Source organism: Abramis brama (assembly GCF_963993115.1).
Source record: "Abramis brama genome assembly, chromosome: 10".
In the NCBI taxonomy this organism is placed as follows: domain Eukaryota; kingdom Metazoa; phylum Chordata; class Actinopteri; order Cypriniformes; family Leuciscidae; genus Abramis; species Abramis brama.
This window is the reverse complement of record NC_139972.1, coordinates 7579429-7592864: the sequence shown is the minus strand read 5'-3', so window position 1 is coordinate 7592864 and position 13436 is coordinate 7579429. Positions and strand designations below refer to the sequence as shown.

At 38.0% G+C, this 13436-nt stretch overlaps 1 long non-coding RNA gene across 1 annotated transcript; it reads left to right on the top strand.

Annotated features, from left to right (window-relative positions):
• Positions 1-2313: 2313 nt before the first annotated feature.
• Positions 2314-8200, top strand: LOC311090859. The gene is made up of 3 exons (XR_014607960.1): positions 2314-2455; positions 4869-5067; positions 5152-8200. It is a non-coding gene; the product is annotated as an uncharacterized lncRNA (long non-coding RNA).
• The last annotated feature ends 5236 nt before the right edge of the window (positions 8201-13436 follow it).

Sequence of the window (13436 nt, the reverse complement as noted above, 5' to 3'; positions counted from 1 at the left end):
AGTTATGAAGAATAAACCGATCTAATGAACAAAACCATATCTTTGATCAGTATGGTAAAAACTTTACTTTAACATCGATTCTGAAAAACACCTGAAGGTTTATGCAGATGAGAAGTCTAATGTGTGTTTGTGGAATAAGTTTTTCACTGCTGGAGCTTTTTTAATAATTATATGATGTAGGATCAATACAAGCATGTGTCACAAAATTAAGCAACATATACAAGCAAAAGTGTTGTTTGTAACAGCTCCATAAAAAAGTTTATGGGGTGACATTTCTGTCCCCAGGACATTATATGTATAAAAATGCATGAGAATTAACCTCTAAAATACATTTTATTATTAAGCAAAATGTCCTGCACATTAAGCTCACTACTAATTTATAATTAGAAACAATAAAAACTACATAGAACACTTGTTATGTGGGAGTGTTCTAATGTGTGTTTCATTGCAGTTTCCCTGGTAGCTCACCTGCAATCAACCGGTTAATTGGTGTCACCTGAAGGGAGCCATTTTAAATCTAGGACACATGATAATAATAATAATAATAATTTGTTACATTTATATAGTGCTATTTCTGGGTCCTCAAAGCGCTTCACATACGGAAGGGGGGAATCTCCTCAACCACCACCAATGTGCAGCATCCACTTGGATGATGCGACGGCAGCCATATTGCGCCAGAACGCCCACCACACACCAGCTTACTGGTGGAGAGGAGACAGTGATGAAGCCAATCAGTATATGGGGATGATTAGGAGGCCATGATGGACAGGGGCCAATGGGCAAATTTGGCCAGGATGCTGGGGTTACACCCCTACTCTTTTTCCAAGGACATCTTGGGATTTTTAATGACCACGGAGAGTCAGGACCTCAGTTTAACGTCTCATCCGAAGGACGGTGCGCTTTTGACAGTATGGTGTCCCCGTCACTACACTGGGGCGTTAGGACCCACACAGACCACAGGGTGAGCGCCCCCTGCTGGCCTCACTCACACCTCTTCCAGCAGCAACCTGGTTTTCTCAGGAGCTCTCCCATCCAGGTACCAACCAGGCTCAGCCCTGCTTAGCTTCAGTGGGGAACCAGTTTTGGGCTACAGGGTCATTTGGCAGTTTGCTGATCTCTCGCTCTCTCTCGTCTTGCAGCCAGCACTGCAGTAGCAGTTTTTTTGTCTCTACAGTCCCCTTTTGCTTTTTATATTTAATAAACTTTCTTTTGATTTCTGTTTTTGTGTCCTTTATGTTGCATCCCTAGCCAGGGTTGTAACACACTAAAAAATAGCATTTTTGCATTGTTGTGTGACTTTATATCCAATCTATGCTTTGAAATTTTGTTTTTTTTCATGAGAAAAAAATATTTTATCTAATATTTTAGATAAAATACACATTTTAGTCATGTCCCTGGGTTTCACACAGTCCTTTGTCCAGTATTTTCACGAAATCTTATCAAAACTTTCCACAAATCAAAACTTTCTGTCTTCTGGCAGCGAGAGAAAAAGAGCGGAAACACAAATCTTCTTGACCCTTGACTATGTAAAAGGTCTGTGTTACATTTAACCCCGCGTTAGGTTGTGCCCCGCACTCCCCTACTACTAGCACATAGTACATCACTTCAACACAGAAATCTTATGCACACACAGTCATATACACTCTCTCTCATACACACACATATGGACACTCATTCCTGTTACTTCTAAAAATAAAGTTAAACCACTGTTTTTGTCAGTTTTGTTTGGTCCATCTTTTATACAACTGTTTAATAAATTAAATTATAAAAGAAGTTATAAACATTAGGCTTCGGTCTTCTTTAAAATGAAAAAAATGGCTTTGTGTTTTTTTTTTTTATTAAAATACACCTTGCCTTAATATGTAGTGACGTTTTTGTCACAAATATAAATTATTTTCTTTAAAATAAACACTTTCTTGTGGGGAAAACAAAGGAATTAATTGACATGCTTTTAAAGATGCTTTTTAATGGCACATGAGTTTCGGTAACAGGACTGAGAAAACATGTGTCCATCTTCTGCTTATAAACCTTGTAAAAAATTAAATAAAGTTCCCTGAGATTGACCAATACACATTTTGAATAGTTAAATATATGTAGTATTAGATTCAATGTTGAAAAAAGAAAAAATAAAGTTTAATTTTGAAGAGATACAAGCAAATGTCACCCATTCGGTGTAACGGCCCATTCAGTTTCTCTCGGAAATACGCCACAACACTGAAATAAAGTCGGTTGCAACTTCCGGTTCACGGGGACTTTCAGAATGTGCGGCCCCTTTAAGAAACATGACACTCTGAGTCTGCGCACTGAGGATGCGCAGAAGACAGAAGCGCGCGAGAGGAGAAGAGACGAGCTGAAACTTTCAACAGTTGAGGCTGAAAGTGACGCTGTTAACGATCGTGAATGAAGGTCAAATGTGGAATATTTTCTTCGGATGCCGTATATTTCCAGTCTGCAGGTGAGAGATGTTGCAAGATTACAGAGTTTAACATTAACCAGCTCCTCGAGTTTGTGTGTTTATGTGTCAATGTAATGAAATGCTTTGTGTGTCCTGGTTTATTATTATTAGAGTGTAATAATATGTTGGTAGAGTGTTTTCACAGACTCTGTTTACGGCTCCAGACTGACACTTTTTACTAGTAATGCTGTTGTAGCCCATAACTGATATTTTTTAGGAGCACAGGCTGAAAATTTACATTTCCCCCTATTTTGACTGTATTACTTACACATGCCTTGGTAAAAAAATAGACATAACGTCCATAAATTACAATGTGCAGTTTCATTTTAAGTTCACAGGGCTCCAGACTAACATTTTAGGGCAGCAGCACCAGAGCCACTGAGTTCTACAGAAAGTGGTAATACTGTTGAGCTGACAATAAAGCACTGAACTTAATTTGAGGTGTAGATAAAATTAACTTTAGAGGATTAGTTCACCTCAAAATGAAAATTTCCTTATAATTTACTCACCCCAATGCTATCTAAGATGTTCATGTCTTTCTTTCTTCAGTGGAAAAGAAATTAAGTTTTTTGAGGAAAACATTTCAGGATTTTTCTCCACACAATGGACTTCAACGGTAACCAAATAGTTGAAGTCCAAATCAATGCAGTTTCAAAGGGCTCTGCATGATCCCTTCTGAGGAATAGGGTCTTATCTAGCGAAACGATCGGTCATTTTCGAAAAAAAAGAAAGAAATTTATATACTTTTTAACCACAATTGTTCGTCTTGTGCTGGTCTGCGACGCGCCAGGCATTATGTAATCACGTTGGAAAGGTCATGCTGGACGTAGGCAGAAGTACCGCCCCATGAGCGCTGCTTTTAAATGAACATTTCTTTAAAACAAAATTTATTTGACAGATTTTCCTTTTCTAAATGGCATAAATAAGCTTTACTCCCTTGAAACTTTAACTGGAATGTCACTGTTTCTCTCACTGCGACTTCCCGAACAGGCGAGCACACGCACACACGTGCGCACATCACTTTTGAAGTAAAATTGAAAATTGAGGATGCAGTGCATCGTGATGCAACGTGATATCGAATTGAACTGAATCGATGACATGATAATCGTAATCGAACCGAACCGTGAGAGAGGCCATGTAGTGGCCGTAGTGTTTGGGTGCACCCCCATACTGAAAAGTTGAGATTTTTCATCTCGCTGCCTCTGGAAAAAATTAGCGCGTCGCTTCAATTATGAGCGCGCTTCCCATGCACCTTGGAGAGCTACCTCCAATCAGGCCACGAGCTACTGGCAGCTCGCGAGCGACGTGTTGGAGACCCTTGCTCTATACAGTGGATCCCCTGTTGTTCCCCCTTGTCCGTTCCATTTGGGAGAGATCTAGAGCTGAACTGTCCACCTCCCCTTTCCCCTATTCACACAGCTTCGGTGCACAGCACCTTCTCAGCAAGCAGGGGCGCCAATTTGCCAATTCCCCACACAGTGAAATGATAGATAATAGAAAAACGCTTCGCGGCGCAGAGGATTTTTTTTTATTTAACTGCTTGTGCCGCCCCCCATGTGACATGAAAAAATGCCTGCCCGGTTCGCCCATGCCAAAAAACGCTACTGGCGACGACAGTGAAGGACATGACATGATGAAATTCATCTCCAGAGCCACTTTGAGAGTCACTTCATGAGCATTTTACCGTTTCATTTGAGAAAAACTATCTTCATATCACACACGTGACATCCCTACATGGGGGGGGTATATGGGATTGACTCGCTTTTGCAGCCTGTCTCTAGCGGCCAGTCGAACTATAGCAGCTTGAGTGCTTATGTCGAACAATTAGCGGTACAGTCTTTGTTAGCTTTGGCATGAATGGAAATGCAGATTTATCAGTGGCGTATGAACAGAACTCATAGTTTTTTATTCTGACCATTTTGAACAAGTGCGAAAAATGACGAAAGATTGCTTTAATCAGAGCTCTGGTGTAACTGTGCGCAGCGCGTTACAATATTGAGTTCTGATTGGTCAGTCACTGTTATTTATAGTTGTTAATTATCATTTAGATCATTTTAACATTTTATTTACATGTTAAGTTTAACATAATACACAACACTTTTAATCTAAAGGATGGTGGTTTTACAGAGGGGGTGCTTTTTATTTTATTTTTTCCAACAATGTTTTCTGCCTCCCCTCTCAAATCAAGCCCTGTGAATGAGGTGAAACAGGGAACTATTGGAGACAAAGAGGCTTTTCAGCAGCTCAGTTAAACATGGTGGTCTTGTTATTTCTCTCAGACTTTGGACAAGCATTAAACAAACCTTCTTTTAAATGCAACTGCATCCATATATTTCTATCAGAAAAAAAAGAGATGTTCAATTAATTTAAATATAAGTAAAGTAATTCAATAACTTCTCTTTGAATTTGGCAGATCTGGTGTCCATCCCACAACAATTCACCAGTAAATACTGGGAATATTCCCATCATCCTACAAGAGAAGGACAAACTCCAGGAGTAGCAGCTGAAATCTGTGTGACTGTTAAAGATGGAGTTTATTAAAGAGGAGATTGAAGACATGAGTGATCCAGAACCAACCAGAATAAAACATGAAGATACTGAGGAACAAATAGGTTGGTGTAGCCTACATTATTGATTCTTCATTAAATTTTCATATTTATCCTCCTTGAACTGATTCTGATTAATGCTTATTTCAGAGCAGATGGAAGTGAGACACAAACTAAATGAAGTAAAGAAACACTGTGACTTCAAAACCGAAGGAACAAAAGCAAAAAAGCTGCACTCCTGCTCTCAGTGTGGAAAGAGTTTCAGTCGCAAAGAAAACTGTAAAAGACACATGAGAATTCACACTGGAGAGAAACCGTATCCATGCACTCAGTGTGGAAAGAGTTTTACTCAAGCATCAACTCTCAGTGTTCATCTGCGTATTCACTCTGGAGAAAAAACATTCAACTGTGATCAGTGTGGTAAAGATTTTATTTCATCATCAGATCTAAAACAACACCTGAAAGTTCATTCAGATGAGAGGCCTTATGTGTGTTCTCTCTGTGGAAAGAGTTTTACTAGAGCTGAATATCTGAAACTGCACCAGAAAACACATAATGGAGTGAGAGATCATGTGTGTTGTGACTGTGGGAAGAGCTTTACTAGAGCTGAATATCTGAAAATGCACCAAAGAACTCATACTGGAGAAAAACCTTACAAGTGCTCATATTGTGACAAGAGATTCATTCATTCTGGAAACCTGAAAGTACATGAGCGATTTCATACTGGAGAGAAGCCGTACCAGTGCACTCAGTGTGAGAAGAGTTTTAAACATTCATGTAGTTTTCGCAGTCACATGAAGAAATATCATAAGTCCAGGGTTTGAAATTAACACCCGCCAACCAATGTTCCCTCTAATTTTTTACTGTGCTGAGCAAATAAAAAAAATTCTGAGCGCAAACCTTTAAACTGTGAGCAATTTCATCAAAAATCTTATATTTTCACAAAAAGAGCATGTTACCATTACCTAATGGTATGGGTGTAACGATTCGTTTTAACAACGATTCGATTCGTATCACGACTTGTGGTTGTCGATACGATTCAAGGACGATATTGGTTCATTTAGAACGATACGATCCGAAACGATTCAGTGACTTGAAATCGATTCAGTTACTTTTTAGCCAAAAATTCAACCAGTGTGACTGAAATAAATACCTGGATACTGGACAGTGCAGGTGAAGTTTCCTAGATTCCTGTTGTTTCTTGTAAGGGAATCAGGTATCAATTAATTATGGATATAAACAAACAAGTAAACAACAATTAATGGCAAATGCATTCAAATTTTATTTGAATAAAGTGCAACCAACATTTTAGGTTGAATTAACAGGAAGTTAACCTTTTCTGCTCTCATTTTCAATATTCAGTACATTTTCAATAAAAGTACAGTAAGTGCAACCAACATTTCAACAGTAGTTTTACCTGCTACTTCTGCTTTTGTTTTTCAACAAAAAAAAATTACAATATTAATATAAAAAATAAAGTGCAACCAACATCTCTTCAGGTTGAATTAACAGTAGGTTTACCTGCTACTTTTGCTGTTGTTTTTCAACATAAAAATAATACAAATACAGTATTAATATAAAAAATAAAGTGCAAACAACATTTCTTCAGGTTGAATGAGCAGTAGCTGAACCTGCTACTATTCTCATTTTAATAAACAAACAATATTTAACAAAAGATCAAGTGTAACCAACTACTCTTCAATGACTACAGATTTTTTTCCAAAAATATCAACTGATCAACATGATCTGGCCGCAGAACACTTCTCTGTGCGTTCACTATGTCGCCAGGAGTAGTAAAAACTCGCTCTGCTGGCACACTGGTGTCTGGAATGCACAGATACCGTTTAGCAAGGGTTGAAAGTACAGGTAGCTCTTTCTCCTGAGATCTCCACCACTTCATGTCATTTTCAGTCAAAGGCAACGCATCTTTTGCTCGGTACCTTATCACCTCTGCTCTGGCTGTCTCGCTTGTGGATTCTCTTTCTCTTTGGGTGAAGGAATCGCCAAACAGAGCATCTAAGGCTTTCTTCTTACAAGGAGGTGACTCATTTGGAGCTGAAATATAAGAAATGTATTTCAAAATATAGTCATGTTTCTCATTAATACAAATCAACAACAATCTTCTGTTGGTATCACATGAAACATGAAAATGGTCTCTTCATTGAATCCTGACAGCTTTGTGCTTGAGCTTCCCTCGTCTTCCTCCTGATTTCCCATTGCTTGCATCTATTGATGTAAGAATGTGTGAACTGTTCAAATTTTTGCTCTGTAAGACTGCACACAGAAATGTAGAGGAAGATAAAGAACAGATGAGATTTGAGAGAGGACAAATGAAAGGGGAGAAGAGAAAAGAGCAGAGGAAAGAGGAGGGGAGGAGAGAGGAAAGAGGAGAGAAGAGTTACCTGGTGTGACACTTCTGCCTCAAAAGCCAGTTTTGCGTAGACCTTTTTTCTCTCCTCTTTTTCCAGGTATAGGGCAGTTCTTTAAATCGCGGGTCCAGCGCTGTTGCTGTTTAAAGAACAAGAATAATGCATTCATTGCATTATTAAATTAAGTTGACCTGACATTGCAAGTGATGACCACCTCCTCGTACACAAAATAATCAGAGGATTAAACTTTAGTATGTTTAAAAGAAATGTGGCACAGTGATGATGTAAAGCCACCATGAACTAAGAATTTTATTGCAGATATCGTTTACTTTTCCATATGAAAAAAACTCAACTCAAATTCAAACTTGAAAACACAAAGGTGTGGCATTTTACAAATTCATACAGTCTAATAACCTAAAATATTAACCAAGTTGATTTTAATTAAGACACCAAATTAATTGTATTTATACCATGGGCTGTTTAAATACTCGATTCTGATTGGCTGGAAGGTGTGCAGTAAAACCGTTTAATGCACAGGTAGTTCCAGTCAGTTTGATTACAGTTCAAAATTAATCCGCTACTATAAACATTAGTAACCATAGTAACACAGTTACACTTGCGAGCAGAGTGAGAGACACATATGAAAACGTTTATTTAGGTAGGCTAAATGGATGATTTTTGCATATCGTTTAATTTGTATGGTGAATATGGCAACTCTGAGAAATGGGCCCAGGCACAAGACGAAATAGAAGACTTGGAGAAGACGTTGAATGACAAAAAGCGGCACAAAGAATTAACAATAAATAAATGACATGATTAGTTCAAATAAAGATTGCCTTGTCACTGTCAGTGCTGCCTGTCATTCATAAATAATTGTAATAAATCCATTAAAGAATCATTAAGTTAGCGATATGCTTAAGCAACGAGGGGACTGTAGCTGCTAGACTTTAAAGAAGAGACGCACACAGGTAACTCGCGCACGCATCTCTCTCTCTCTCTCTCTGTTCCTTCTCTTTCAGTTCTCTGTCTCTCTCTTTTAATAATGAATTTAAATAAATGTGATAATTAATTCAAATAAAAGCAATCCGATGGCTCTACTTTATTTAAAGCGGACGGAGTGCAAGAACTAACTAGCCGTAACTTAAGAAAATAACCGTCATTTTTACACGTCTGTTAAAAAATTACACTGTAAACATCAGTTACAGCTTTAACTTGTTTTTAACTTGGCAAATAACCAAGGTATAAGCGGGATAATCCACGGCTAGCCATGCATTAAAGAATTTTAATGCACTTCGTAGAGGCTCCTCCGCTTCGCGTCGGGTGGTTCTTCGCCTCTACGTCGTGCATTAAAATTAGAGATGTTCCGATACCCTTTTTTCCTCCCCGATTCCGATACCTGGACTCAGGGTATCGGCCGATACCGAGTACTAATCCGATACCTGGGTGTGTATACAGCTGCAATTCATACTAGCCCTGTATGAATTGATAGAATTATTTTATAAAAGGTATTTTAGTTTTACAATATAACTGTATAAAAAAGTGCAACAAATAAATCTAGGAATCAAAAAAATTATATATGAATAATAGGGGTGTAACGGTCCACAGAATTCACGGTTCGGTTCGATACCATACACTGGTGTCACGGTTCGGTACGTTTTCAATACAGCAAAAAGAAAGAAATGCCAGAGAAATTTCCTTGATTTACATTTTTTATTTTTTTATTAACATCATAAAGTATGATCATTTTTTACTTTGAGAAATGATGGAGCTATAATTGACATATAAAACAAAAACAGCTCCTTATAAAAAAAATGAAATGTAATATTGTAGTAGTTAAGTTATAAACAAAGGTTTATTTTATTTCAGATTAACATTTGAGGGCAGCAATTTTATTCATAATGTCAAAATAAAACCAACGTAACGTTACTTGAAAGCACAATGTTCCTGATTTCCACGTCAGCGCTGTTTGATCCGTTAATAACGGAGAATGTGAATGCTTCTCACTAACGTAGATCTCGCAGCGATGTTATTACTTCAGTGGCGAATTCAAATGCTTTCTTCACTGGATCTCTTAGCGCTGTGTAGCAACAGTGTAACAGTTAGCTTGATCAAGATCGGCTCGCGCTGCATTGTTCCAAACTGTTTAATGGTCCGTGAAGCACAAAATAACAAGTAGCGCAGTTTTGTTCCGTTTTCATTACGTTTGCCATTTGATGTTGCGCCAGCGTCTCTTACATTATGCGCTTGCCGCGCGCCTGCATTTGAAAATTTGCGTTTTCATTTCTTCTTCGCTGCTCTAAACAGTGGTTGCTTGTGGCAACAGCACAACTTCCTGTGTTGCCACAAGCAACCACTGTTTAGAGCAGCGAAGAAGAATTGATCTCCGATTTGCAGCGTAAAGCAAAGCTAGCGTGCATAACTAGGTATTGTTTAATAAAATGGTATCGGATCGGTACATGGGTAGATGTACTCGCCGATACCGATGCCAGAATTTTTATTGGTATCAGCGGCATTTCCGATACTAGTATCGGAATCGGAACAACCCTAATTAAAATCCTTTAATGCATGGCTAGCCGTGGATTATCCCTTACATGTTGAGAGCATCTTGGGTCCCTCTGTAGCGTGTGGAGAGGTCATTGGCCATCACCCTCTTAATCTCTGCAACCAGGGTTGAGTCGTCTTCGCATGGCTGTAGGTGTTTCAGCAGTTTTGCTTGAAGAGGATCAATTGCACACTGTAAAAAAAAAAATTACATCCCCAAGTAAAAAATTTCAAGTGACCGATAACATCTACATTTTTCAATTAGTCTGACGTATTATTTCTCATTGAGCCAATGTTAACAGACTATTGCAACAAGAATTTCACTTGGGTCAATTGAAAAATTTAGATGTTATCGGTCACTTGAAATTTTTGATTTAGGAGGGTTAGAAATTTTTTACAGTGCAGAGAGAGTTGGCTGGTCTTCTTCACACATTACAGTGGTTGCCATTTTGACAGGACTCATCAACTGAACAATGTCATCCATGTTGGCAATATCACTCTCACTCTGTGATCCCCTTTCGTAGATCCTTGGACATCAGAGTTGCCATTATAGCTGGCTGTTGTTCCGAAAACCGTTCAAGCATTTCGAATGAACTGTTCCATCTGGTGATTATGTCTTGGATCAGTTTATGTTTTGGTAAATCCATCAGAGTTTGTTTTTCCTGTAGGGCGTGACATGCAATCGGGCTGCGGTGAAAATATCCAACAATTTTTCGCACTTTCCTCAACAACCTGGAAGCACGGTCCACCCCCAAACCCTTTTGCGAGGCAAGGTTGAGTGTATGTGCGAAGCAGGTAATGTGTGGACTGAACTGGACTTCTGCACCGGCCACAATCATGTTCCTGGCGTTATCTGTGACGATGGCAGGATTCTTGTCGGAGATTTTCCACTCCATGCAGGCTTCATGCAGTAACGCGCAATAAATATTTTACCAGAATATAAATATATATATTAAAGGATAAATATATTCAATAAATATTTTTACCAGAATGGGCTTCATTTAAAACTCTGGTTTGCAGAACAAAGGTCTTCATTTTCCACTCCGGATCAATGTGATGAGAGGTAATTGTCACATACCCTTGATTTGAGCATGACGTCCAGCCATCCGTCGTTATCGCTACTCGTTCAGCTTGAGAAAGCGACAGCTTCACATAATTCTTAGTACTTTCGTACAATGCAGGAATAACCTTTTCTGAGAAGTGTGGTTGGCTTGGTATCGTGTACCTTGGCTCCAATGTTTGAATCATTTCACGGAACCCCGGATTTTCAACCACACTGTCGGGTCGCATATCTTTGCAGATAAACTTGGCAATTGTTGCTGTGATGTTTTTTGCCCGAGCTGAGTTTTGGCCTAGTTTCTGACTAAACATGCAGGCGAGGCCTGAGACTTCTGCAGAGTTGACTTTACCTTGTGCTGCTGCTGCGTGAACGCTGCAAGAGGTGCCTGGACGGTCGGTGTTGTGTGAAATCCCATGGCGCCTTAGTAGGTGGTTGGAGAGATTCGTCGTGTTGCCGTTGTACTTTACTTGACCTTTACATATCCTACAAACAGCGAGTGACTTATTTAGAAAATCTCCGTCTTTGCAAGAGCCAAAGTGCTTCCACACACTGGACCGCAATGGTGGCTTGATCATTTTTCGCTCGTCGGTTTCTCCTCTGCCATCCGCCATGCTATGTTTTGCCTTTGTGCTGTTGCTGGCGCGTGGCGATGACGTCACAGATTGGCAGACTGAATCGAGTAACGTTTAACACCTTTATCATTAAAACTAAAAGTGCTAAGAAAAAACATCCATATAAGTCTGACGTGCTTAAATCCAATGCGTTGTTTCCTAGTATCACTACAATCGATTGATTACCTTTTAAAACAATGTTAGGTCGATATATGTCATCCGGAAGGCCAATTTGCCGAGAACAGATCGATGTAGTTGATGAATCGTTACACCCCTACCTAATGGGCTATAGTTTGATAGAATATTAGTACATTTTACAGTATAGTAATAATAAATGTTCAATATTTTTAACCAAACACATTTTATTAAACCAGAGTTTTAGACATTTATGTAGTTTTCTCAGTCACATGAAGAAATATCATAAGTCAAGGGTTTAATTAACATCCGCCAACTCACCAATGCAGGTAAAAATAACCTGTGGCGGGTAACGCTGTCAAATCACTAGCCAATTTGGCGGGTTATTATGTTTACTCACTTTGCTGGGGAAGTTTGTGTAAGCCAAATCTGCACAGATTTAGCGCAAAGACTCAACTCGTGAGTCATCATGATATATTAAATACAGCGTATTGCACAGAATCTGCTCATATTTGGCTTACTTGAACACACACGTCACTACGCAACAAATAACAGTGTGCTTGTTAATTTGCATTGAAGCAATAGCGAAGATTAAAAAGCGTTTGGTTAACAGAAGACACATTGATATTTTCCAACATCCTACATTTTTTTGATGTTCTTTGTACTGTATTGATCTGTCCACCTAAAACACATTTTTGGTGAAAAGGATGAGGATGGGTTTAGTATTATGTTGAAATATTGTTTTGTTTATTTTGTTGTATAATTTTTTCATCTATTTCTTACTCGTTTGATATTTCATTTTATTTCATGTTTCTTTTTAATAGTTCAAAATAAAGATTTCAATCAAGAATGACAGCGGAAGGGAGAAGATGGCTGGATAACAGGATTTTATTTGAATAAGAAATTAATGTATAAAATCCAAATTTTATTTTATATATAAGCTGTGACGTAGTTAGTTTGGCTCTTCTTTTCTTTTTCTTTTTTTGGCTAGTAGAAGTTATGTATTTAGATAGTGTATTTGCTTCGTATCAGGGACGAAAAGTGACTTAAAGTACACATGAAATCAAAATTGACCATTTACTTTATTAGCGCAAATTGTTCGTTTTGTGGTGAACAATTCAACCATGCAAGTCAATCCATCCATACAAAATAAATTTTTGGCTTCGTAATCTTTGATCAAAATCTGAAAATGCTCCTCCCCTCTGCAATGACGGCCCTTCTCTGATGTCAGTTTGACAGTCCCTTGTTAGGATGAGGATTTCAGCGGTCTAGCTCATCAATATCAAAATGATTAAAGAAGTGAACGAATGCCTGGTAAAATGTAAGTAGATAAACATTTAATATTTGACTGTTTTACAATAGAAATGTTCAACTACCGACAGTATCCGGTGATGCAAATTACTCAACTTTTTTAATTTATTTATAAAATTTTCCTTTTTGAATTGAAAATATGCAATAATTTCCTTGATTCATTTAAAGAGAATGCACGCATAATTAAAAATAAAATTTTATTTGCAAATAGTTACAATTATTTCACTAATACAATAAGGTTTTCTTTTTCTTTATTCCCTTAAATCGCTTTTATAATTAATTAATTCCTTTAAATAAAAATACTCAATTTTAGGTTGGGCTAAAGCCCTGAATATCCACTTACCTTAGATGGTTAAATATATGTAGTATTTGATTCAATGTTGAAAAAAGATAAAAAAAAATAAAGTT